This window comes from Canis lupus, chromosome 1 (assembly GCF_048164855.1).
Source record: "Canis lupus baileyi chromosome 1, mCanLup2.hap1, whole genome shotgun sequence".
Classification (NCBI taxonomy): domain Eukaryota; kingdom Metazoa; phylum Chordata; class Mammalia; order Carnivora; family Canidae; genus Canis; species Canis lupus.
Genome location: NC_132838.1, coordinates 46,148,017 through 46,171,870, shown reverse-complemented (window position 1 = coordinate 46,171,870; position 23,854 = coordinate 46,148,017). Strand labels below are relative to the sequence as shown.

Below are 23,854 nucleotides of genomic sequence, written 5' to 3'. Positions count from 1 at the left end.
TGTCTGAAGGCTTGTTCTTTTTATACTAGTTTTTGACATGCATACTTTTTCCTATTTTTTTTATATTTTATTTATTTATTTTATTTATTTATTCATGAAAGACACAGAGAGAGAGAGGCAGAGACATAGGCAGAGGGAGAAGCAGGCTCCCCTTAGGGAGCCCGATGCGGGATTCAGTCCCAGGACTCTGGGATCTGTGACCTGAGCCGAGGCAGATGTTCAACCACTGAACCACCCAGGTGCTCCACTTTTTCCTGTTCTATATTATCCCTGGGGCCTTATAAATAAAGCAGGCTATTTTCTGTATAAGGTAGACCTTAGACCATTGGCAAAAGCCATGTAACCAGATTTGTCTTAATCAAACCCAGATAAGGATCAGCCTCCTCAGAGAACAAAGATGGTTTGATTTTCTAATGTAAAATCCACAGTGGACAGTAAGATCATATCCAAATCAATACTCTTGAATATAATATTTGTTCCCAGCAATAAACTTAAAAGGAGGCACGGAAGGGCACCTTGGTAGCTCCATGGTTGAGCATCTGCCTTTGGCTCAGGTCATGATCTCATGGTGCTGGGATCTAGTCTTGCATCCAGCTCCTTGGAGGGAGCCTGCTTCTCTGTCTCCCTCTGCCTATGTCTCTGCCTCTCTCTCTCTCTCTCTGTGTCTTTCATTAATGCATTAATAAAAAATCTTAATAAAAAATAAAAGGAATCATCGAGTGCTAACATGTCAGAGACCAAAATGAGTGTGTATAATATATCCAGAAGTGTTATAAATATGTATACCATATGTCTTACTTACTATTTCTCTTGCATGTTGCTTTTGCCCAAACTTGGCAACACTTCAAACAATTAGGGAAAGAAAAACAAATATCTTTACGGAATACCCTTGTCTAATGTTTTATTTGAAGGTTCATGGAATTCTGTGACATGGTTTTCCCTTGCTGAAACCTCTGCAAGACACAGTGCTCAAAGCTGTAGAGATGCACCTCCATGTTCACATAGCACCCTAACATTTAAAATATCCCTCTATCTGGGGTGCCTGGGTGGCTCAGTCAGTTAAGTGTCTGCCTTTCAGGTCCTGATCTCAGGGTCCCTACTCCACGGGTAGCCTGCTTCTCCCTCTCCCTCTGCCTGCTGCTCCCACTACTTGTGCTCTCTCTCTCTCTGTCAAATAAATAAATAAAATCTTTAAAATAAAATAAAATAAAATAAAATAAAATACCCCTCTTTCTTGTGATTTGTTGTTCTCTAAAGAAAACGTGGGGCAGCCAGCCCATGTGGCTCAGTGGTTTAGCGCCGCCTTCAGCCCAGGCTGTGATCCTGAAGCCCAAGATAGAGTCCCATGTCAGGCTCCCTGCATGGAGTCTGCTTCTCCCTCTGCCTGTCTATGCCTCTGTGTGTGTATGTGTGTGTGTTCCTCATGAATAAATAAAATCTTTAAAAAAGAAAGAAGAAAGAAAGAAAGAAAACTGTACCCCTACTGCCTTAAAAGCATGTCAAACTTCTGGAAATGCTTTGTTTCCATTTTGGGGTGTAAGGCCCCCCTCCCCCAATATGTGAATTTTCATAAATAATACACTCAGAGCCTAAATTATATTTTTAGGTCATCACCCCTTATTCCTGTCCCATCTCCCCCAAACCTTATTCCTTAGAAAATTCCTTGCTCCCTCAGCTATCTCTTGTGATGGGGAAAAAAAAAAAGGTATCTAATAAATTAATTTTGTCCCACATGTTAGTTATTAATTTTTCACAACTGTCAAGGACGTTTGCCCAATTCACGTAGTTTTTTGAGAAATGTTGCTGCAGTGCCCTCTCCGCCAGGGATCTTGCTGCTCATGGAAAACACAGCCCTGATACATGAAGCTGGTCTTCTACTGAAGCTATACTAATGACAAAATACATATTTTGTCATTCCAAATACTTTTTGGTTTTGTGTTTTGCTTTCTATTTGTTTTCTCTTCATCTTCCTTGCCAGGGTTTTTTCTATGTTGTTAGTTTTTTAAAAGAAACGGGTTTTACTTCCATCAATGCTCTCCATTTACCTTTTTTCCTATTTTATTAATTTTCAAACCATACTTTTCTTCCTTCTGTTTGTTTGTTTTTTTGTTTTGTTTTGTTTTGTTTTGTTTTGTTTTGTTTTGTTTGCGTATGCCCTGCTGTTCCTTTCTCTAACTTCTTGGGTTTCCTGCTTGGTTCTTTAATTTTCAGTCTTTCCAAGAGGCATATTTGGAGCTTGTACATTTCCTTCTAAATGCTGATTGGCATTTGCTTCAACGTGGATGGAACTGGAGGGTATTATGCTGAGTGAAGTAAGCCAGTTGGAGAAGGACAAACATTATATGTTCTCATACATTTGGGGAATATAAATAATAGTGAAAGGGAATATAAGGGAAGGGGGAAGAAATGTGTGGGAAATATCAGAAAGGGAGACAGAACGTAAAGACTGCTAACTCTGGGAAACGAACTAGGGGTGTTGGAAGGGGAGGAGGGCGGGGGGTGGGAGTGAATGGGTGACGGGCACTGGGGGTTATTCTGTATGTTAGTAAATTGAACACCAATAAAAAAAATAAAATAAAAAAAAATAAAAAAAAAATAAATGCTGATTGGCCTGCATCCACAAGTTTAGATATGTAGCATTTTCATTTCATTTTTCAGTGTTTTTTTTAACTAATTTAGAAAGGCATGTTTTATTATCTAGGCATTTCAAGTTCCAGCTGTATCAGTCAGAGAAAGTGTCCCATATGATACTCTTTGGTATTTGATGATACTGTTGTGTGGCCCAAATAAGCAATGCTTTCCTGTGTGTTTCCTATATGTTTGGAAGTACATTCTGTAACTATATACTATAATGTTCTGCACACATCCATTACATGAGGTTTGCCCACTAGTTTTGCTTCAACTTCTATGGCTTTATTTTTTACCTTACATATTAAAATACCCAAGATACATTCATCCCAGTATGACCATGGATTAGTACATTTCTCTGAAAATTCTGACAACTTTATTTCATAAAATTTGAGACTGTGTAGCTATCCATACTGCAGAATCATTATATTTTGTAAAGTACTTTCCTCTTGGGGCACCTGGGTGGCTCAGTCCATAGAGCACCCAACCCTTGATTTCAGCACAAGTCATGATCTCAGGGTTGTGAGATGGAGCCCCCATCAGGCTTTCTCCTTAGCAGGGTATCTGCTGGATTTCTCTCTCTCCCTCTTTCTCTCCCCCTCCTGCTCATTCTCTCTCTCTCTCTGTCTCTCTCTCTCTGTCTCTCAAATAAATAAATATATCCTAAGGAAAAGGAAGGAAGGAAGGAAGGAAGGAAGGAAGGAAGGAAGGAAGGAAGGGAGAGAGAGAGAAAGAAAGAAAGAAAGAAGAAAGAAAGAAAGAAAGAAAGAAAGAAAGAAAGAAAGAAGAAAGAAAGAAAGAAAGAAAGAAAGAAAGAAAGAAAGAAAGAAAGAAAGAAGAAAGAAAGAAGAAAGAAATTCCCTTCTAACATTTCGAAGAGTCATCATCATTCTTAATACAGTTTTTGCCTGAACATCTGTTTTTTTCTGGTATTAACACAGCCACTCCACCTTCCTTTTTCTTAGTGTTTCCCTGAATGTGTTCTGTGTTCTCTAGTTTCCTTTACTGTTATTCTTTGCAATGACATGTTAGATGTGCTCCTTATGAACAGTATACCAGTGAATTTTGAGAGAGATCTCTATGTTGTAACTGGCACATTTTGTCTATGTGCCTTTACTGATGATTACTGATACTGTAGGGATCTGGGTAGCTAAGAATATAAATTTTATATGACAAAATAGAAGTAGCAGAATGATGGGGGGAAATTGGAGATAAGTGCAGGAATAAAGTGAAGGGTGAAATAAGTTTGCTAACTACCTCATATTGTCCACTCAGAGGGTCGAGAAGGATGGATGCCACAGCACTGATGAATTTCCTTTAAAATAAGGATTCTTATCTGTAATATAATTCATAACTAAAAGAATCGAGGACCCTTGAAGAAATGGCTGAGTGTAGGTAAAAGTAAAGAAGGTACAATGTGTGCCTGGAATATCTTGTGCTACCAAAAAGCAAAAACATTTTCAAGATTAATGGGGTCTGTCAAAAGGACACAGGAGCCAACTTGAAGGGGCTCTTCAGTGGCTAGAATTATGTCAATTGGAGCATCAAAAAGAATAATGAGTGTAGTTGATTGAAGCACTTAGCATTGATGAAAATCCATGTGTCTATAACTCTTAAAAAAGAGAAAAACCAAAAAAAAAAAAAAAAAAAAGAAAAAGAAAAAGAAAACAAAATAGAAAAAACCTGTTTGTTACCCATTGAGGTCACTCTTCAAGCAACTCCTTATTTGAAAAGTGTTAAAGGGAACCAACTAAGTGTTTACCTGCCTTTCAAGCAAAAATTTTACTTTAGGCTAACAAAATAGACTCAACTGATCAAATACAAAACATTATTTGAGAGAAGAATGCCAGATATTATATTTAGAAAAAAAGATGAGATTGGGAAATCATCCCTTTACAACTTTAATCAATTCAAAACAAGATAATCAATTGTTGTTAACATTAAGTTAATGGTTAGTGGGAAGCAGAACATCTTTTTGATACTAAAGGTACATGACAGAGTCACAAAGAAAAACAACTTTGGAGTCTATAGGGGGAAAAAACAGTTCTAAAGGACTTTTCGTGACAAGTAAGCAAAAATGAGTAACAAGAGATATTAAGGAATCATTGCTATATGTTATAACTTTATTTGGATGTATAGGGAAAGGTTCCCACTTTTAAAAGTACAAAAAAATAATAAAATAATGACTATATAAATGAAATGCAGGATATCCATCCTGTCTTTAAAGTTCTGTGATATCAATTTGTTCTGTTATAGGAGTAACTTTCAATTCATTAAAAAAAATTTGTTACTTTACATAAATATATACATGCACATCTGTTTCTTTTCTTTTATTAATTCTTAAAATTTTAATATTCACAATAAAATATGTTAAATAAATAAACATAATAAAGTCTAAAGTTAGTTTATCTAGACTCTTCACAAACCATGCAAGATCCTAGAAGAAGCTTTAACACTCATCCTATCCCTTTGATCTTATGTTATTGTTGCTCTGTATTTTTAGTTAAACTCTATGATTAAACCTACTAAATCAATTATCATCATCATCATCATCACCATATTTAGATTTCCCACGTTGGTTTATCAATGCTTCTTGTATCCCACACAAGAATGAGTTTGCAATTCTTTCCGTAGTTCGTCTTTTGATAATTCTTTCAGTTTTGATCCACGAGTGGTAAATTTTCCCAATTCTTTTGTCCAAAAATGTCTGTCTAACACTCATGCTTAAATCATAGTTGAGCTGGGTATAGAAATAGTTGAAGATTATTTCTCAAAGCTCTTTGAAATCTTTGTTCTTTATCTCCTCCTTGCTTTTGCTGAGATTGGAAAACATACAGACAACTGAGTTGTTATTAATTTGTAGGTTATTATATTTTGGTGTGCTGCATTTTTTACTAAATATTTCTAGATCTGAAGTTTCCTTTATTCTACCATGAATTCATTGTGCTCCTTGAATCTAAAAATTCATGTCTTCTGGAAATTTGGAAAATCTTTCACCTGGTACCTTTGGGTATTACCTCTCCCCCAGTCTTACTGGTTTGTTTTCCACATCTGCTACTTATTATGTTGCAACTTGTCATTCTGATCTCCATGTCTCTTAACTTCTATTCATATTTCCATCTTTTTAGCTTTGTGCTGAAAATTGCACAGTTCCTTTAAATATATCTTTTAATTCACTAATACTATGATAAGCTGTTTAACCTATCTACTAGATTTTTCATTTCAGAGATTTTATTTTTATTTCATGTAAATCTGTTTCCTTTTTTAGCAAGACCATTCTCTATACGCAGAAAACTTATTTGCTTTATATTTCATCATATGTTGCAGCCCTATTATCCCAAGTCTTTGGTGTTTAATATTCTTGTTTATTTTTTATATGCTAATATTTTATATACTGACTTTTACCCATTGTGGACTGTTGGATCTTGAGTTTTGAAATATTGCATTGTGAGTTTATTATTTGGCAGATGAGACCTTGGTCTATGAAACCTGTTATGATTCAGGTTATAAAGGTATTCCTAGTGATTTCTTTCTCTGCTAGGAGCGTTAGAGCTATCACTAGCCTAGGACTATTTTATGTTAATTTCTCAGCTTTAGAATTTCCAGGCAATTTGGACAATATAAATTCAGTCACCAACTTAAGATGAGACTATGTCTGCATTTATCAATTCTCAGAATCCAGTTGGAGACACACAATCATTTTGTCATCTTTTCCAACTGGTATGCAGAAATTTTCTAAGATGCCCTCCTTTCACTGCACATTAACACTCTGGGAGTCTTGGCTTTATGAAGCTGTAAGCTATATCACTTCCAAAACTCTTTCTTCTAAGCCCCAATTTCTCTTACCTTTGTTTGAGTGTTTCTATGACAGTCAAAAACTCGGGGGCTGTATAGTCTCAGCTCAAACACTTACAGCAGTGATTTTCATTTACTCTTCCTTTTTGTCTCCTATATCATGCTCCCTTTACAGTTCAGCTTTATATTTCAAATAATGTATATTATATTTCATCCCACATTCCTAGATGTTATTTGCAGGTGAGTTTTTAGGTTGCCTGGTTTACCATACTGCCACAAATGGAAGTAGATCTTTTTTTTTCTTTTAAATTTATGTGATATAAATTTTCCTCATTGCCTTTTAACATTTTTACTTAAATTCCAGCAGAACAAAAAATGAATTTATGCATACTAACATTTGAGTCTTCTTTCATGAATGTCTCTCAGGATAGGTTATGTTCCTCTGAAGTTCCTGGTATACGAACCTTCAAAATCTTCTACTGTTATTTCATTGACCTACATTTGGTCAATAAATTTATTCCAGAAGAAGGAAATTGAGCAAGGGAAGCACTGTCTTTCATTTGATATCCTCCTAGTTTTCATATGTTCATCTTTATTATTGTCAGCTTTAATATCTTTGATATTGCTGTCTTTTCTGTTCCTTGGGAATTATACTTGATTTGTCTCTTAATTCTCAAAGAGTTTCTCCTGTATCTATATGTTCTCCTCTTCTTCCCTATCCCACTGAAAGTTAGACCTTTTACTCTCTTTTTAAGTCAGCAATCCAGGAAGCTCTCTTCTTCTCCTGATTCCATTAATGCACCTAAAAGACCAGGTCTCTTATTAGAGCTTTTATTATTCTTCCTAATCCATTTCTAATGAACTTACTGCCTCTGACTCAATATTTTTATCTTTTACAGCACACATTGCACTTTTTGTTCATCACAATATGCTCAAAATCCTGCTAATTCTTTCTTCAGAATAGGGTATATATCTCCCCATTCCACTCTACGGTACTGATGAACTGTCTTTTGGAGACAAAGAATCCTCTGATGCTTGAGGTTCTGATGTCTTTTTTTCCCTTCTCCTCAATTTCTGCCTCATGTGCGTACCAATGTGTATAATTACTACTTTCCAGATTAAATTTCCAGAATTCTGAATTCAGGGTTTCCCATTAATTACAACTTCTTCCTTTCCCTCTTTTTCCCTTTCCTCAAATTCAGGCTTATAAATTACCCTAACAAAATGGCTACTTTGATATTGCCAAATAAAAAAATTTTAAAGCCACTTATTGGCACTATATTTAGGAAAATGTCTCCAATATCAATTAGCACTATTCCAGAGCTAAATGGGAAGGAATAAAATATATATAATCATCTCTTCTTCCCTACACCCTATTGTAATTATATATCTCTGTCCTTCTCATCCCTGTCCTGTGTACAGAATTATTTGTGTTACCTTTTTATAGATGAGCATTGTCTAGAATAAAAGCAATCTCCATATCCTTAGTTGTCCCAAGGGAGTATTTGTGAAAGTGTTAATAAGAAGATATCCAGAAAACAAATCAATTAATGTGTATAAATTATAATTAATATTTGACCAGCACCATGCTACCAAGGCCAAATTTCTACACTAAAGGGTCTTACAATTCTTATAATGGGAAGAATATAGGATGAGAGAAAGGAAAATGAATTACTACAGGTGTGTGTGCATGTATGTGTGTGTTTGAGCAAATAGTACCATGACTGAGAATCAGAAACATTTTCAGAAATTTAAAATAAGAAGGTACATAAACAAATACCATATGCTTTCACTCGTGTGTGGAATTTAAGAAATGAAACAGATGAACATGGAGGGAAAAAGAGAGAGACAAACCACAAAACAGATTCTTAACTAAAGAGAACAAACTGAGGGTCACTGCAGTGGAGGTATGTAGGGGGATGGGGTAGATGGGTGAGGGGCATTAAGGAGGCACTTGTGATGAACACTAGGTGTTATACGCAACAGATAAATCACTAAATTCTACTCCTGAAACTAATACCACATTATAGATTAACTAACTGGAGTTTAAATAAAAACTTGAAACAAACAAAAAAATGGTACAGAAAAAGTTTTATTTTGATTCAAGAATCCTGAAAACTTTCTAAATACTTTCTTGTATCCTCTTTGCCATAATACTTTAAAGAGGTAAAAGAGGACATTGGGTAAATGTTTTAATGGTTAATTGTGTAAATGAAGCAAAACAGGAGCCAACTTTGATTTTGTTCAGTCTCATTGTTACTGAATTCAGAGACTTGCTCACTCTGTATCAGTCACTTAAGGCTAAAAGATGATTTATTTTTTATAAAATTGATTTTTGTCATGTGGATATTCTTTGAGGCTCTGTGACTATAATTCATCTTCCGACATTCAAAAGATGTAACTGAAAGGCTATTGTGAGCATGGCCTCAACCTCACAGCTTGTAAATGAGCGCGGTCTGAGCCTGTCCATGTCCCATCATCCAGAATCCACAAGATGGCAGTAGTGCTCACTTTTTTTTTCTTTAAGAAAGTTAATTTTATGACTCACTTAACTGTCTTTTTTTTTAAAAGAAAAATATAAAGATATTTCTTCTTCTGAGATTTTCCTTAGTATGATTAATAGTGATTAATTTATATATTTCTGAAAATCCTGCAAATAACAAAAAATTACCTCTCTATAACTTACTCTTTGTACCAATGTTTTTAAAGTTGATCAACTCATTCCTCAAACCTCTCTCTTCCATTATCAGACTCTGATATTGTGCTGTACAGTACAGTAGTCACTAGTAGCCATATGTGAAATTTAATTTAAATTAATTAAAATTAAATAAAACAAATTCAGTTCTTCAAATGCACTAGCCATATTCTAGTGCTCAATAGTTACATGAGGCTAGTGGCTGCCATTTTGCTGCACAAGACAGATACAGAGCATTGCCATCCCTACAGATAGTTCTATTGGACAGCACTGCCTGAGGGATTGTGGCTCAGAGACTTGAATGTGTTTCCAGAAACTGATATATACAGATCGTATCCCCTGTCAATGTCTTTCTCTATGACACGTTCTGAAATAGAAATAAAGAGGGATAGAAAATTGAGATTAGGGATCCCTGGGTGGCGCAGCGGTTTGGCGCCTGCCTTTGGCCCAGGGCGCGATCCTGGAGACCCGGGATCGAATCCCACGTCGGGCTCCCGGTGCATGGAGCCTGCTTCTCCCTCTGCCTGTGTCTCTGCCTCTCTCTCTCTCTCTGTGACTATCATAAATAAATAAATAAAATCTTTAAAAAAAAAAAAAAAAAGAAAATTGAGATTAAAAGGTAAACTTTCACACATATTGGTGTGCAGCATAATCTAGGAATATTACTGAATCCTTTGAAATAGTCACATGTGGATCATGTGTTTAGAGTGTATAACTTTGGACATCTTCAGAGCAGCCATTAGCATCCGTTATTTTTTTTTTTTTTTACCTCTACTTACATTATTGAAGCCCAACATGATCATGGCTTTCAGAAATAGGAAAACAAAATAGTTGAGCCGGAAAGGAAGCTGGAGATCATCTGATCCAGCCTCTTTGTGTGATTTAACAGGACACAAAGAATGAGGCAAGTTGTACAATAGGTAGTCCCACAGGGCAGGGGACCAGAAACAAATTCTATTTTGGGTGATCTTGCTTGAACCTTTTTTTTTTACCTAACTTGCATTACATGGAAAACAAAGGAAGGATTGGGAAAGGTCATATCCAAGTTTCCTTTCAGTTCTAAATTTCTCCTTTGTAACATATTTCATATTGAGATTGAAGGGGTTTCAAAGTCACAGGATAAAGACAGTACATCTACCTTGTGTATTAATTTTGTTCAAAGATTTGAAGAGAAATTGTTTAATATTTTGACTGGTAAGTGATTTTAAAATTATCTTTTTCTCTTTAAAAAATCCAGGTATTATGGAAGTGATAAAACATGGATCTACAAAGGAATATGATGCCTACAGTGGGCTATTTGAGATACAGTCCCAAATCCCTTCAGGATTTTATTCATTCTTTCTACCTTTAAGGACAGTTTTTATACATTTGAGAAATGCTTCGATAGGCAACTGCAAATGAATGAAAGTCTTCCAATGTGACAAATTTGGAGACCTTGGTTTGATAAGGTCTACAAGTCCAGAAATTTCATTTTGTTAAATTCATGACAAGGTTTGTTTTTTAAGATTTTATTTATTTATTCATGAGAGACACAGAGAGAGAGAGAGAGAGAGAGAGAGAGAGAGAGGCACAGACACGGCAGAGGGAGAAGCAGGCTCCACGCAGATAGCTTGACATGGGACTCGATCCCCGGTCTCCAGGATCACACCCTAGGCCAAAGGCGGTGCTAAACCGCTGAGCCACCCAGGCTGCCCAAATTCATGACAGGGTTAAAGTTACTTACAATAAAATACAAACTAAAAATGTAATGCTTAATAGTGATGATATCAGAAAACCAAAGTAGGAAATTATAAAACATTATAAAAACATAATCTGAGCTTCCTGAAAGATAAGTGAAAAGTAAATACAATGAGTGGTATCATTCTCATTTTATAATAAATGAAGAAAAATATTATATAACAGAAGTAGACAAACCTATCCAAAGTCAGAAAAATCAGAAGGATTGAATGTCAACTTTTAAAAATCAGAAATACTAGGATTATGTAACAAACACTGTATTCAATAACAATTTACAAATGATGGAAAAGTACTCTTCATAAAGTCATTTATGAAGGTTGACCTTGGATAAAGGCAAAAAAACATGTTGCTGTTTTGGAAATTTGTCCAACCACTTTTATAGAAGGTTAAACACCAATATGTTCCAGGTATATAGCATTTAAGAGGCCAAACTTGATATACAAGGTAGATCTTAGCGAATACAGACAAATGACTGACTGTCTTTAGCGATCACTTCTTTTTTTTAATGGTAAACACTTTATTTTCTTATCTTGCATCTAAAATAACACCAATTCCATCAGAAAGCCACAACATACTAAAAGGAGTAAGTTCAGACATAGCCTTAAAATCATAGCCTTAAAATGTTTTGTTTAAAACAGAGACTATATAAGAGTAGCTTTTATAGAGATGATGTGTGTTGCAATAATTCTTTATTCACGAGCCTGTTGCAAATTGAGAGCGGAAATACTTTGTCCTGTATATTTAAGTGGCAACTAATCAGTAGGTAACTTTTTTTTCTGGATTTTTTTTGTTGTGGCAAAAAATTACGCAACAGTAAATTTCCTATTGTAATCATTTTATGTGTATAGTACAGTAGTGTTAAGTATGCTCTAACTGTTGTGCAACAAATCCCTAGAACTTTTTTATCTTGTAAAACTAAAAGGCAAATACCCAATGAACACTAATTCTCTCCTCACCCCCCTCCCTTTAACCTTTGACAGCCACCTTCCTACTTTCTGTTTCTATGATTTTGACTAATTTAGTCAGTTCATATGAGTAGCATCATACAGCACTTGCCCTTATGACTGGCTTGCTTCACTTAGCATAATGTCTTCAAGTTCATCCATGTTGTAGCATATGGCAGCGTAAGACAATCTTTTTTAAGATTGAATAATATTCCATTGTGTATATACCACATTTTCTTTATCTATTCATCCACCAATGGACATTTGAGTGGCTTTGACCTCTTCTTGGCTACTGTGAGTAATACTGTAATAAACAAGAATATGTAAATACTTCTCTAAAATCCTGCTTTCAGTTATTTTGAATATATACCCAGGAGTGGGATTGCTAGGTCATATAATTTTTAATTTTACCTATTTATAATTCTTTGAGGAACCTCCATTATGTTTTCCATAATGGCTAAAGCATTTTACATTCCCACCAACAGTGCACAAGGGTTTTCATTTCTTCACATCTTCACCAACACTTGACATTTTCTTTTGACAGTAGCCACCCTAATAGCCAACAATCACTCACATGTTGCCCCATCAAATATCAACTGTGACAGCCAGGCTTTTAACAGGAATATTACATAACAAACAATTTAAGACAGAGAGTTGCTTGTATGACCTGAATTACAGAATAGTAAGAGATGTAAGAGTCTTAAATCTATATATACATTTAATTAATTTGAAATGTTGTAGTAATGGTGAGAAGCCCAATAGCAGTGCCCAAGGTATATAGCAATAGTCTTCACTGATGTAGTATAGTGTTATCCCAGGAAGACAGCTTGGTTTCCCAATTCTACTCTTGCTAATATCTAGTTGTGAATAAGGGAAAATACTTAACCACTCTGAGCTCATATTCCACATTTGTGAGTCAAGAATAACATTATCTACCACTGCCCAATATTGGCATGAAGATTAAATGAAAGGATGTGTATAAAGTCTCTGGTACATAAAATGCTATCAACAAATGTTCCCCCCTCCTTAATCCCCAAATCTATTACTCATGCAAGCTAATATATCAAGAGATCAAGACTTGAATTTTTAACAAAAAGTCTGATGGGAAGTCCCAGGAGACATTGAGCAGCTACACTAATTTTTAGGAAGATTTTTTTACAGTAGTCTGCACCAGTCATTCAACCTGACACCACCCTACATAAAGAAAAGTCTATTACTCAAAATAAAATTTAAGTAATGCTTTCTGGAGAAGAGTTTTGTTGTCTTTAATTCTAATAGAATATGTTAAATGAAAAGAGCTATCATGAGTGAATTGTTCTGGAGTCATAAGCAATTAGATCTAAAAATATATACTCAATCAAAAGCCTAGATTGACATAGTAAAGGCCTCACACTGATGTCTTTGGTAGTCCACTAATCCATTCCATTTAATAAATGAAATCTCTTCTCAACAGAGCAGCCAGAGGGATGTTCCTAAACTGTAAGCCAAATCATGTCACACCTCCACTCAAAACCCTCCAGTGGCTTCCTACTAGAAAGCTGTTAAGCCATAGATGGCAGTTATATTTGTCCAATTTGATCACTGCTATAAACTCAGTACATAGAACAATGCTAAACAGATAAAATGCCCTTAATATCTATTTATTGAACAAATACATAAATGAGTTCAGGAATAAGTGAAGTCATCAAATTGAAGGCATTTCCATATGATATCCTTGGATTCTTTTTAAATGTCCTACTTATTTTTCTAGGACTTCCTTGACTTGCAAGCAAGATCCCTGAAATGGAGTTAGGAGACCCGTGAATCCCTAGTAATGGAAGTTGTTGCTCCCTCTCTGATGTTTGGATCTGTAATCAGTACAGATGGCCATTCTAGTGCTGTAAACTTTTTTCTCTTCTGCTGGAAAAGAGACCTCCCTCCAGCTCAGCCTCCATGTCAGTTTAAAAATTCACCACAATTGGGATCCCTGGGTGGCGCAGCGGTTTGGCGCCTGCCTTTGGCCCAGGGCGCGATCCTGGAGACCCGGGATCGAATCCCACGTCGGGCTCCCGGTGCATGGAGCCTGCTTCTCTCTCTGCCTGTGTCTCTGCCTCTCTCTCTCTCTGTGTGACTATCATAAATAAATAAAACTTTAAAAAAAAAATAAAAAAAAATAAAAAAAATAAAAATTCACCACAATTAACATTATAGGCTGAGTGAGTCTTGGACAAAAATTGTACTTTCAAACCCCTCTAAAGCACCCCTCTCACAGATGGAAGCAAAAAAAGGATTATCAATAGTGTTTTGCTCTTTCTATATAAATAAAGGTTACCCTGAAACTTATGTTGGGGGTTTCACTTAACTGTGTTGAGTTGTAGTTATGAGTTTGATCAAGCATTTCTCTTTTTGGATGAGATATCATTGCAAGAACAATGGCCTGTTGGGAAACAATTTTCCTAAACCAGGTGATCTAGCAAGAGAATTTTATTAGAACCATTTCACTTCTTAAAAAAAGAAATAAATGAAATTAATTTATTAATTAAATTTTAAAAAGAACCACTTCTATTCTTGCATTTGGGCTCCTAAAATTACTGTGTCAATTAAAGTGTGCCTCAAACATAATGTTTAACCTGTACTTGGAACTAGGAAACTTGACTTCCTCATGCCCAGTGGCTGTGTGTGTGTGTGTGTGTGTGTGTGCCTGTGAGAGACAAAGACAGAGACAGAGAGGGAAAGAGACACAGTGCTCTGAACCAGTTTACCAAATAGTCAACTAAGGATTTAGAAATAGATTCTCATTGGTTTGCATTCAGATATTTTCAGCATGATCTGACTGATACTCATTCTAATGTTAATAATTATTCTAATCACTGTGACCGAGAAGTCCTAATGCAACTAAATATATGTGGTTGGGCGATTTTCTCTCAAAGTTCAGGAAGAAAAAAACATATTAGGAGACAAGAAAGGTTACTAGATTGAAGTATCAATGAATGAAATTTAGAATATAGACTTAATGCCTTAGAATATTGTTTTCAAAATTAAAACATAAGCATACATATCACCTAAAATCCTGTGAAAATGCAAGTTTCTGTTCATTAGTTCTGGACTGGGATTGAAATTCTGAAAAAATAAAATAAAATAAAGAAACTCTGCATTTCTAAAAGTCCAAAGTGATGCTGAAGCTCCTGGTCTACAGTTCATACTAACAGCATCTTCAAGCATGCTAACAGAAAGCCTAGTCCCTCAAATTGATAAAGAAGCCAGATACACAATGTAAGTAAATGCCAAAAGTGATTTTAGAAGGCCCTTGAATCATTGTTAGTTCATTGATGGGATCATGATCACATTATGGGAAGGAATCATTATTTTATTAGTGCGCTATAATTCAAGCTCCCTTCATCTCACGGTGTGAATCATTGATGCTTACTCTGCTGTTGTTGCCATGAGCCTTTATTGCTTGAATTCAAGTACTACAGGATGAGTCTTGTTTTAATCACTTTCTACATTTACAGGAAAATGAAACAAAATCATATGCAGCAATACTGTATAAATTTTAGTGATCAGAATGATTGACATAAATAGGGAGAAGCTGAGACCCAGTAAAAGTATAAAAGCTCTGTTATAAGTTCATCTGTGGACAAGATTTGTCTACTTAGCCTTGAACTTTAGGAAAAACTCTGAAGAGTGATGAGTCACATAGGAAGACTTGGAGCCACTCTGCACCACTTGGAAGCCAGCAGCTTGCTACTTATCTCCTCAGGCTCTGTAGTCCCCCTGCCTCCTCCAAGCACCAGTGCCAAGAACCATGCTGGGCCACTGTGAGCATCCACATCTCTCTCCAGGGCACATTCAGCATCAGAGACTATGCATTAACAACACAGAACAAAAGAAAGGAGACATTACATGAAAGAGCCAGAGTGGAAATACCAAATAAAACCATTCAGTATGTGAATAAAATTCATTTACTTTTGAGCCTTCCCTACAGAGTTCTCTGGCATGCCCTGTTGTGCTGCATCAAGAAACAAAGCAAAGCCAGAGAGTCGTTTTCCTGACTGAACAGAAATATAAGTGGAGTAGATGTGAGTATATTCAGAAACAGCAGATTCATCTCTATACACTAAAGAGAAGAGTCATAGGCCTTTGAATTTGGCAGTTTCATGGTTTGATTTGCTTTTTTAAATAACAGAACATAATTTATGTGCCTTATAATGTTATAGTTCCAGATAAAATTATTTTGGCTATAACACATTGAATTGAATACTAAGGAAAAAAATGACTTAGGCTTTATTCTGCAGTTGTCTAGTCAGTATGACTCACCTGAATACTGAAGCACATATTTGGTAAGCAGGATGAGCACATTGTGATAGGTTGAACCCTAACAGTCTTGGGGTGAAATGGGTGTGAGATTGAGAAACTGAGGAATATACTTTTGGGAGAAAATATAAAGAAAAGAAGATAGAGAGCCAATGACTTAACCTTAGGGATATTTTACACTTAGAGACAGGTGGAGAGGAAAGAGCCATGAAAGATCCATTAAAGGAGTCACAGTGGAATGTATTGGCACAAAAGCCAAACATAACAAAATGGCTCAGGAAGAAGATAGAGGTATCCAATGACATTAAATATTCAATAAAGTTCAAGAAGTGTGAGCACTGACAAAAAGTCACTGGATTTCACAAATAGCTGATCATTATTTTACCTTCAGTATAGCATAGAGTCCATGAAAATAAGATTAGAACGTGTTAAATTGAAAAGGTAAAGTATTGGTAGGGAAATGGAAAAGCTTAACCTTGTATGAAAGAATATTAAGAAGAAAAAATAAAATTAAGAATTTTGAGAGCAGGATGGAGAGAATATATTTATGTCTACATACCCTGGGGAATCTGTCCCAGGTTTCTGTCTCCCATTCATAGTAGGTGGCAGCAGTGTCATTTCCAAGAAAGGTAGGTGGGATTGAAGGTCTGGAATAGTTCAGTTACTCTGAAACAATTGGAGAATTAACACTAGCAGAATACAAATACTCCTGAGAAAAACATAAGCACATTTAAAGTGGGTATAATTTAGTACTACAGTGATCTTAAAACTCACTTTTCAAAAAACACTGCCCATTTCTTTGATTACTTTAAGTTCCTCATTTCAGTTCTTGGAATCCACAGGGAAGCAAATTTGCCACTCTACGATATGCTTCTTTGGCATATTGATTATTCTAAACTGGTTATTTTTAAGAAACTGCAGACACAGGAGAAGCTCTGAAAATTGAGTCAAAGTTACCTTTTTGTAAGGGACATTTGCATGTATAAGGGCAATCTCTATTTGTAAGGTCTTCTCCCTCATAACTGGAAGAGGGGATGACTCTAAATCTCTAGACACTGTTCCCAGTGAAGGCCTAAACTTAAATCTGTGTTTATCTTTGTTTACCATACTTCTCCTGGTAAGCCCCCATAACTTACTCCATACCCCCAACATCTTATTTTGTCGTTAGCTGGAAATGATATTTAAGGTGATGGCTTCAGCTATTTTGAAGAGTTACCCAGTTTTACTGGGTGTCTTTCATGGATACAAGAAGTTTACATGTTATTAAACTTGTTTGATTTTCTCCTGGTAATCTGTCTCATGTCAATTTAATTCTTAGACCAGCTAGAAAAACTTAAAGGATAGAGTAATTTTTTTTTCCTCCCCACCACCAGTCAGTAAAGAAGGTCAGACTCCAAGTGAGTAGGTCCAAGGTGGTTTGTGCTGGTTAATCACTCAAAGCAAAGCAATGAGGAAAATGCACAGGCAGAAAGTAAGACAATAAGAGTTAGGGAAGCTTACCTGTTTCATAAGCAGCAGCATGGGGAACCTATTCCTGAGGTTGACTGCCACCAGAGCTAGGAAGTTATTCCTAAGGAGAGTGTCAATTTTTGCTGCAAACAAAAAGATCTTAGAAATTAATGGTTTAAAGCTATATCCACTTATTATGTATCATGAGTATATGGGTCCATTGGGCAGTTATTTCTGATGATCTGCACCAGAATCAGTTGACCTTGGGAGCTGGCTGTTTCTTGGATGGCCTCACCTCAGAAGACTCAGTTCTTCTCCAGGTAGGTTATCTTATCCATCCAGATAGTCTTATCTCTCTAGCAGGTTAAACTGGGCATGTTCTCATGTTCTCACCAGAAAAGAGGATATGCAAGCCATTTTTCAAGTCTTTGCTCACACCTAGCTGACTGTGGTCCCATTGGTCAAAGCAAGTCACATGGCTAAGCCCAGAGCTAAAGTGGGAGGGCTCAACCAAAAGAGATGGTGCAAATTGAAACCATTAATGCAATCAATATACCACAGTAAAGAGCCAATACCAGGGCAGTGGCGGTTTGGAACTAAGTGACAAGGACAGGTAAGTGCATATACCTTCTGATTAAGAAAAGCCTATGAAACTACACATAGAAAAGTATTTGGCCTATAAATACTTGCTCAAGAGTAATTAAAGAAATAAAAACCATTTAAATCCTGGTTGCACATTTTTACTTGCTAAAGTTGAAGAATGCAGTGTGGGAGCTTTAGGCTAGATATAAAGAAAATCTTGCTGACAATGAGAGTTGTTAAACACTGGAATGGATTACCAGAGGAAACTGTAATTTTCTTTCCTTTTATATACTTAAAATCAGACTAGCTACCTAGTTATCTGGTATGTGTTCTTGGACAGAAGCAGAAAAATGAACTAATTGACCTTTTAGAGTCCCTCCAGACCTATTATTGTCATGCTGAACCCATTCACACGATGGAAGAAATAGTAACAGCCCGCCTTTTATTCCTGCACTTAACACACATTTATAACAGATAAATGCTGTTTGGTGCTTGGCACTCTGCTTGGTACTAGGGATGTAATCCCAACCTTCAAGGCACAGTCTTTGGCCAAAAGGTGGAGCAAAAATGCTCCATCTACTTAAATGTGAACTCAGAAGGGTGATAGAAGATGCTATTTAAAACAGTGCATGTCTTCAAAGGACAAAGGCTACTGTGAAAGGGAAGATCCCTTGTCCTGGGTCTATGCCTGACTTTTGAGTTGCCCAGGGGAACAGAATAGAAGCCTCTTTTGTTCAACCGGACCAATTGATGGGCTGAAAAGAAACAAAGAAACTTAGAGCTGGGTTACAGGTTAGGGACCAGAGATAGCAGAATTCTCTGCCTCAGTGAGAATTCATGATTCTCTAGAAAACCTAGGTGAAATGGAGATGAACTAGAGATAAAATAAGGAAGAAAAGAGTCTAGATATTGCATAGCCTTGAGAAAGTCCTTGTTCTGTGCTAGCTAAAAGATATCTAAGAATCTAACAATCTAATTTTTAAAAATCTAAGGGACTTCTGTCCAAACAAACTAGCTGGTATAGACTCATCATGCCCTGCTCCTCCCTGCTAAGCACAATGATAAACTCTGAGAAGTGGTAAGAGAGGGACAAGCTAATTAAAGAATCAGACTAAAGAAACAATATAATGTTGGGGCATCTTAGAACCTACTGCCCAATGGAATAAGGCAATTCAGGTCTGGCATCTTCCAACCCCCAAAACTAACAACAGAACATGGCCCAGGTAGCCATAGTAACAATGGAATCTAATGGGAGTTCTGTCCACAGAACTACCTCAGGGGACAGATCTGAAGTCCAAATGAAAATAGGCCACAAAGGGAAACTCTCTTTCTCTATGGGGCCCAGGACTCTCCCCTTCTAACAGAGACATGACCTGTGGGGACATTGAGCACCTACAAAGAGGATTTTACCACAACAAGCACCTTCACAGGACAGGTTCTCTGCCCTAAAGCCAGAGACTCTGTTCCCTCACCTAGAGGATTACATGAGGCAACAGCCTGGTAACATTCCTTCCAACCCTTGAAGCAGCACCAGCAAGGAACTGTTGGAGTCCAGTGACCAAAAAAACAAACAAAACTATTTTTTTAAGGAAGCTTTTCAAACAGAAACTAAGTGAAAAAGAATGTATCCATGCCATTAAGAAGGGAGAAAAAAATAGCAAGGAAAGCAATGCAATTGACTATCCTCCTCATGAGTTTTCTAAAATAGATGCTAGGGTAGAAATAAAAATTATAACACCATTTAATACTTAAGACAATGATATTTAAAAGTTGGGGAGGTAAGGGGAAGTGCAAGTGAGGTTTCACTTGAAGTGGTAAAATGTTGATACCAGTAGTCTGTGATAAAGCATGTATGTATATTGTAATACCCAGAGCAACCACTTGGAAAAATACACAGGGATGTACTCTAGTATGCCATAAATACATCAAAATGGAGTCCTTAAAAAATGTTCAAGCAACTCACAGAAAAGAAAGGAAAGAAAAGAATAAGAAACAGAAGACACAAACAGAAAAAAATAATATACTCTTAGATTTAAGCTCCAACATATCAGTAATTACTTTAAGGATAAATGGTTTAAATATACCAACTGAAAGGCAGAAATTGGCAAACCGAGTTTAAAAAAACAAAAAAATGATCCAACTACATACTATTTACAAGAAATTTACTTCAAATTCAATGGCATAGATAAGTTGAAAGAGTAAGGATAAAAACAGATACATTATTTTGTTTATAAAAAAGGATTTCCCTGCATACGCAAGCTTGTATATATATTAAAATATTATAGATTACAAAAAGAAATGTTAACAGTAGTTACTTCTGATGAGGGCAGTTGGGGATCTGGTCTGAGGATATTTTTCATTGTATACCCTTCCATGCTATTTTTAAAAACTAGCACATGCACTCATTAGTTTTTTAAGTTTGTATAAAAAAATAAACTGAGAAAAATAACTGGTTATAAAAGGTCAGGACTACCTAAAATTCAATGTTATGTTATTTACTATAATAGTATGATGACAAGCCCTCTCATCAAGGCAAACCACAAACCATTAGTAAAAGTCCTACTGTATGTGATCAATCTTCATTAATGTTGTTCTGGAGCAGAAGGAAGATCAGGAAAAGGATTTGCATTCTCTCTTTGTGTCAACACCAGGACTGGGAGGTGGGAATAGCCACGAGGTAAAGAATGAAGAACAGTACTACAGCAGAAGCAAAAAGAGAGCCAAAGTTGGCCAAAAAAGATGTGCTGCTCACTCTCCTACCTTCACCCAGCAAAGAGTCACAGACATCTTGATGAAGTCATTGGAATTCTACACAGCCTTGTGTGGTTGTTCAAGCTCATTTCATGTGCATCTCAAAGAACAGAGTTTCTTAACTGCCCACTGGGTGACAGCAGCATAACCTATATGTTGGCCTATGTCACTTGTGTGACAAGGTTAAATGATTTGACCAAAAATTACATATCCAGCGTTTTCAAAATCTTTAATGATAATGCCTATTGACAAGAGTCATTATTTTAATTGCTTAAGTATTATTTCTAAGTTATAATAAAAGAATCATATTTCTCAGATACAAATTAAAGTACCTATAAACATGTTCCAAACACATCTACAGACATTTTCAGATTCAGAAAAGGAATGCTCCATGAAGTGAACCCCTGATGACAAATTCTGTTCCTTTTCTCATGACAGTAGCCGTGGATGAGACAGATGACTCAGAGCTTTCACACATTAAAATTTTCCCCATTAGCTATTTATAGGGAAATCTTTTAAAAATGTATATGCTTAAAAGTTTAAAGTGTACTACTCAGAATGTTACATTGACAAATGGATATGCTGTAGGTTACTCAGTTCTTCCACTCCAGACTTAATTTTATTGCCAAAAGAAACAGAAAATGTAGAATGTTTCAAGTTCCTGATCAAAACTCTAAAGTAAAAAAAAAAAAATTTCTAGAAAAAATAAAAATCCTTAAATAAAAAGACAGGATTCTTCCCCCTGAAACAGTACAACAGTACAAGAAAATACATTTGTAAGGGTGATTCAAACCTTGTAAAGAAGAGGTATTTGGAGATCGAGGAAGAATATTTATATTAAATGGAAGGAATGGAAAGAAAAACTCCAAAAGAAAAGTCTTATGGACCCTGTTGGCTATCTTTGTCACCTGGTCTCTTTCTGTCTAGTGGCCTTAGAAGTGGCACAATAGTGAAGAAAGTACTGTAATGGCCACCATATTAAAATTCTGTCTGTATTGCTATTAAGTGAAGTTCATTTGATTCCTGTGCATAAGTAAGATGCGTGAGTCAGGACATGGAGATGAGAGGGGTTTTCTACACAATCAAATGACCTGTTAATTACCAAATCATTATTTTACCCTAAACAAAGCACTGATAGCCTATAAATGTCTAACAAGGAAAAGCAGAGCAGACCTTACATTATCATTTACCAAAAGCCTTAAGTTTCTTAGGATTAACTCAGTTTTCTTGAAGCCAAGAGAACCATCTTCCACTTGGCCTCCAACCAGAAAAGCCCAAACTCATTGCCTAATGCTGCAATTTATTTTAAGTGACAGCCTTCTTATCCCATATTTAAATTCCTGTACCAAAGTAGATACAGGAGGCATTTGGGAATATTTCTACTCTTGTGGATCATATTCTTTAAACTTAGAAAAACAAAAGTGTATGCAAAATACATATAAGTATTTGAAGATCTAAATTTCTTCTCTGTAAGTCAATGTATTATTTCCTCTTTTTGCTTCTAATGTAATAGGAAAATCTGGGGAACCCCAGTCTGAAAGATTTCAGAAGAGCAGCACATAATAAAGATCACCTTTAATTCAACAGTTATTAGGAAAGTCTGAAGATCTGTTCCAGAAATTTTTGTACATCCAAAACCTAATTCAGCCAACTCCCCAAAATATTTTCCCTGTCTTCAAAAAATTTGTAGTTGGATAGTGTAACCAGCATAACAAATTTTCAGTGATGCAAAAGATTACAAAGAGAAGAAAAAAGGAAAAGAAGAGTAAAGAACAAGAATCACCATTGGAGAAAGGTGACAAGGAATTTACAAGGAATCTTTGCCATGGGATTGTTTTACCTTATAAGACTGGCCATTCCCTGCATGGAGCCTGCTTCTCCCTCTGCCTGTGTCTCTGCCTCTCTCTCTCTCTCTCTGTATCTCTCATGAATAAATAAATAAAATCTTTAAAAAATATATTCTATAAAAAAAAAGACTGGCCATGCCCTAGAAAATTCTTTTTAGAAACTATGACATATATTACAGAGATTTGGTCTTTCAAAAATAAATAGTGAAGTAAGAGTAATAAGACAAAGTTTCTCATGTCAGCTGATACTGAATGTGTGACCTTGGGAAAGTCACTTGATTTTAGTGTCTTAATTTCCTCATCTACACAATGAAGGCCTTGGACTGGAACTATTTCTAAGCTCTATAAGAAATACGTCTTTTAAGTATTAAAAGTCAAATGACTTTAAGCATACATTTTGGAAGAAGTAACACATTGACTATTGTTTTCTTTGACAATGTGTTTATTTTGATATTCTGCAAAAATAATCTTTATAAAAAATAAGACATCTATTATCTCTCTTTTGAAAAGATATTTGCATTCTTAAAATTGGAAAACAGGTGGGACTTTTCTGTATAACAACTATCTCCGAGAACTATTTTTTTAGTTATCTAATCTTCAAACATCTGGATAGTAGTTTATTTTTAAAATATCTTGAGATGTGATATCTGAAGACATAATACCTGTGAAGACCTTTCTTCAGCTGTAAGGCAATATAAAATATAAATTTCACTATTGTAATTATTGTTAGTACTAGAAAATTCTACACATGCTGCCATTGACTTCTTAGGTTTATGGCTTATTCCTTCATTTTTAGTGATAATAAAATCTAGATGTTAAATTGTAAGCAAGTTTCTAAGACCAACAATTCATGTGAATGTTCTTTCTCCCTAGCTTTTAGAATATTTGGTAAACCCAGATCCTATTTATGATTCTCCAACAGTTTTATTCAAATACAGGACTAGTACTGATTTTAACTGAAGAAGCTATCTATTGTCACTCATGTAGCTCTGGATGAATGAGTTTTAATTTGACCCTCAAGAGTCAATCTAGCCAAATAATAACAATGAAAATGCATGAGAACAGCAATTTCAACCTGGCTATTTCACAGACAAGCTTATTTTATGCATCAATAGCAAATAAATCAAGAAATT

The 23,854-nt window shown here is 35.8% G+C and overlaps 1 long non-coding RNA gene across 3 annotated transcripts; it reads right to left on the bottom strand.

Moving 5' to 3' along the window:
* Window positions 1–15,124: 15,124 nt before the first annotated feature.
* LOC140634955 (uncharacterized) lies at window positions 15,125–19,347 on the bottom strand. Of its 3 annotated transcripts, none has more exons than XR_012032281.1 (5): window positions 19,275–19,347; window positions 17,837–18,046; window positions 17,593–17,684; window positions 16,652–16,758; window positions 15,125–15,640 (listed from the first exon to the last, which is right to left on the bottom strand). It is a non-coding gene; the product is annotated as an uncharacterized lncRNA (long non-coding RNA). The 3 variants fall into 3 exon arrangements; XR_012032284.1 differs by having other exon boundaries at window positions 17,837–18,032; window positions 19,275–19,317; XR_012032280.1 differs by lacking the exon at window positions 19,275–19,347 and having other exon boundaries at window positions 17,837–19,268.
* Between the last annotated feature and the right edge of the window lie 4,507 nt (window positions 19,348–23,854).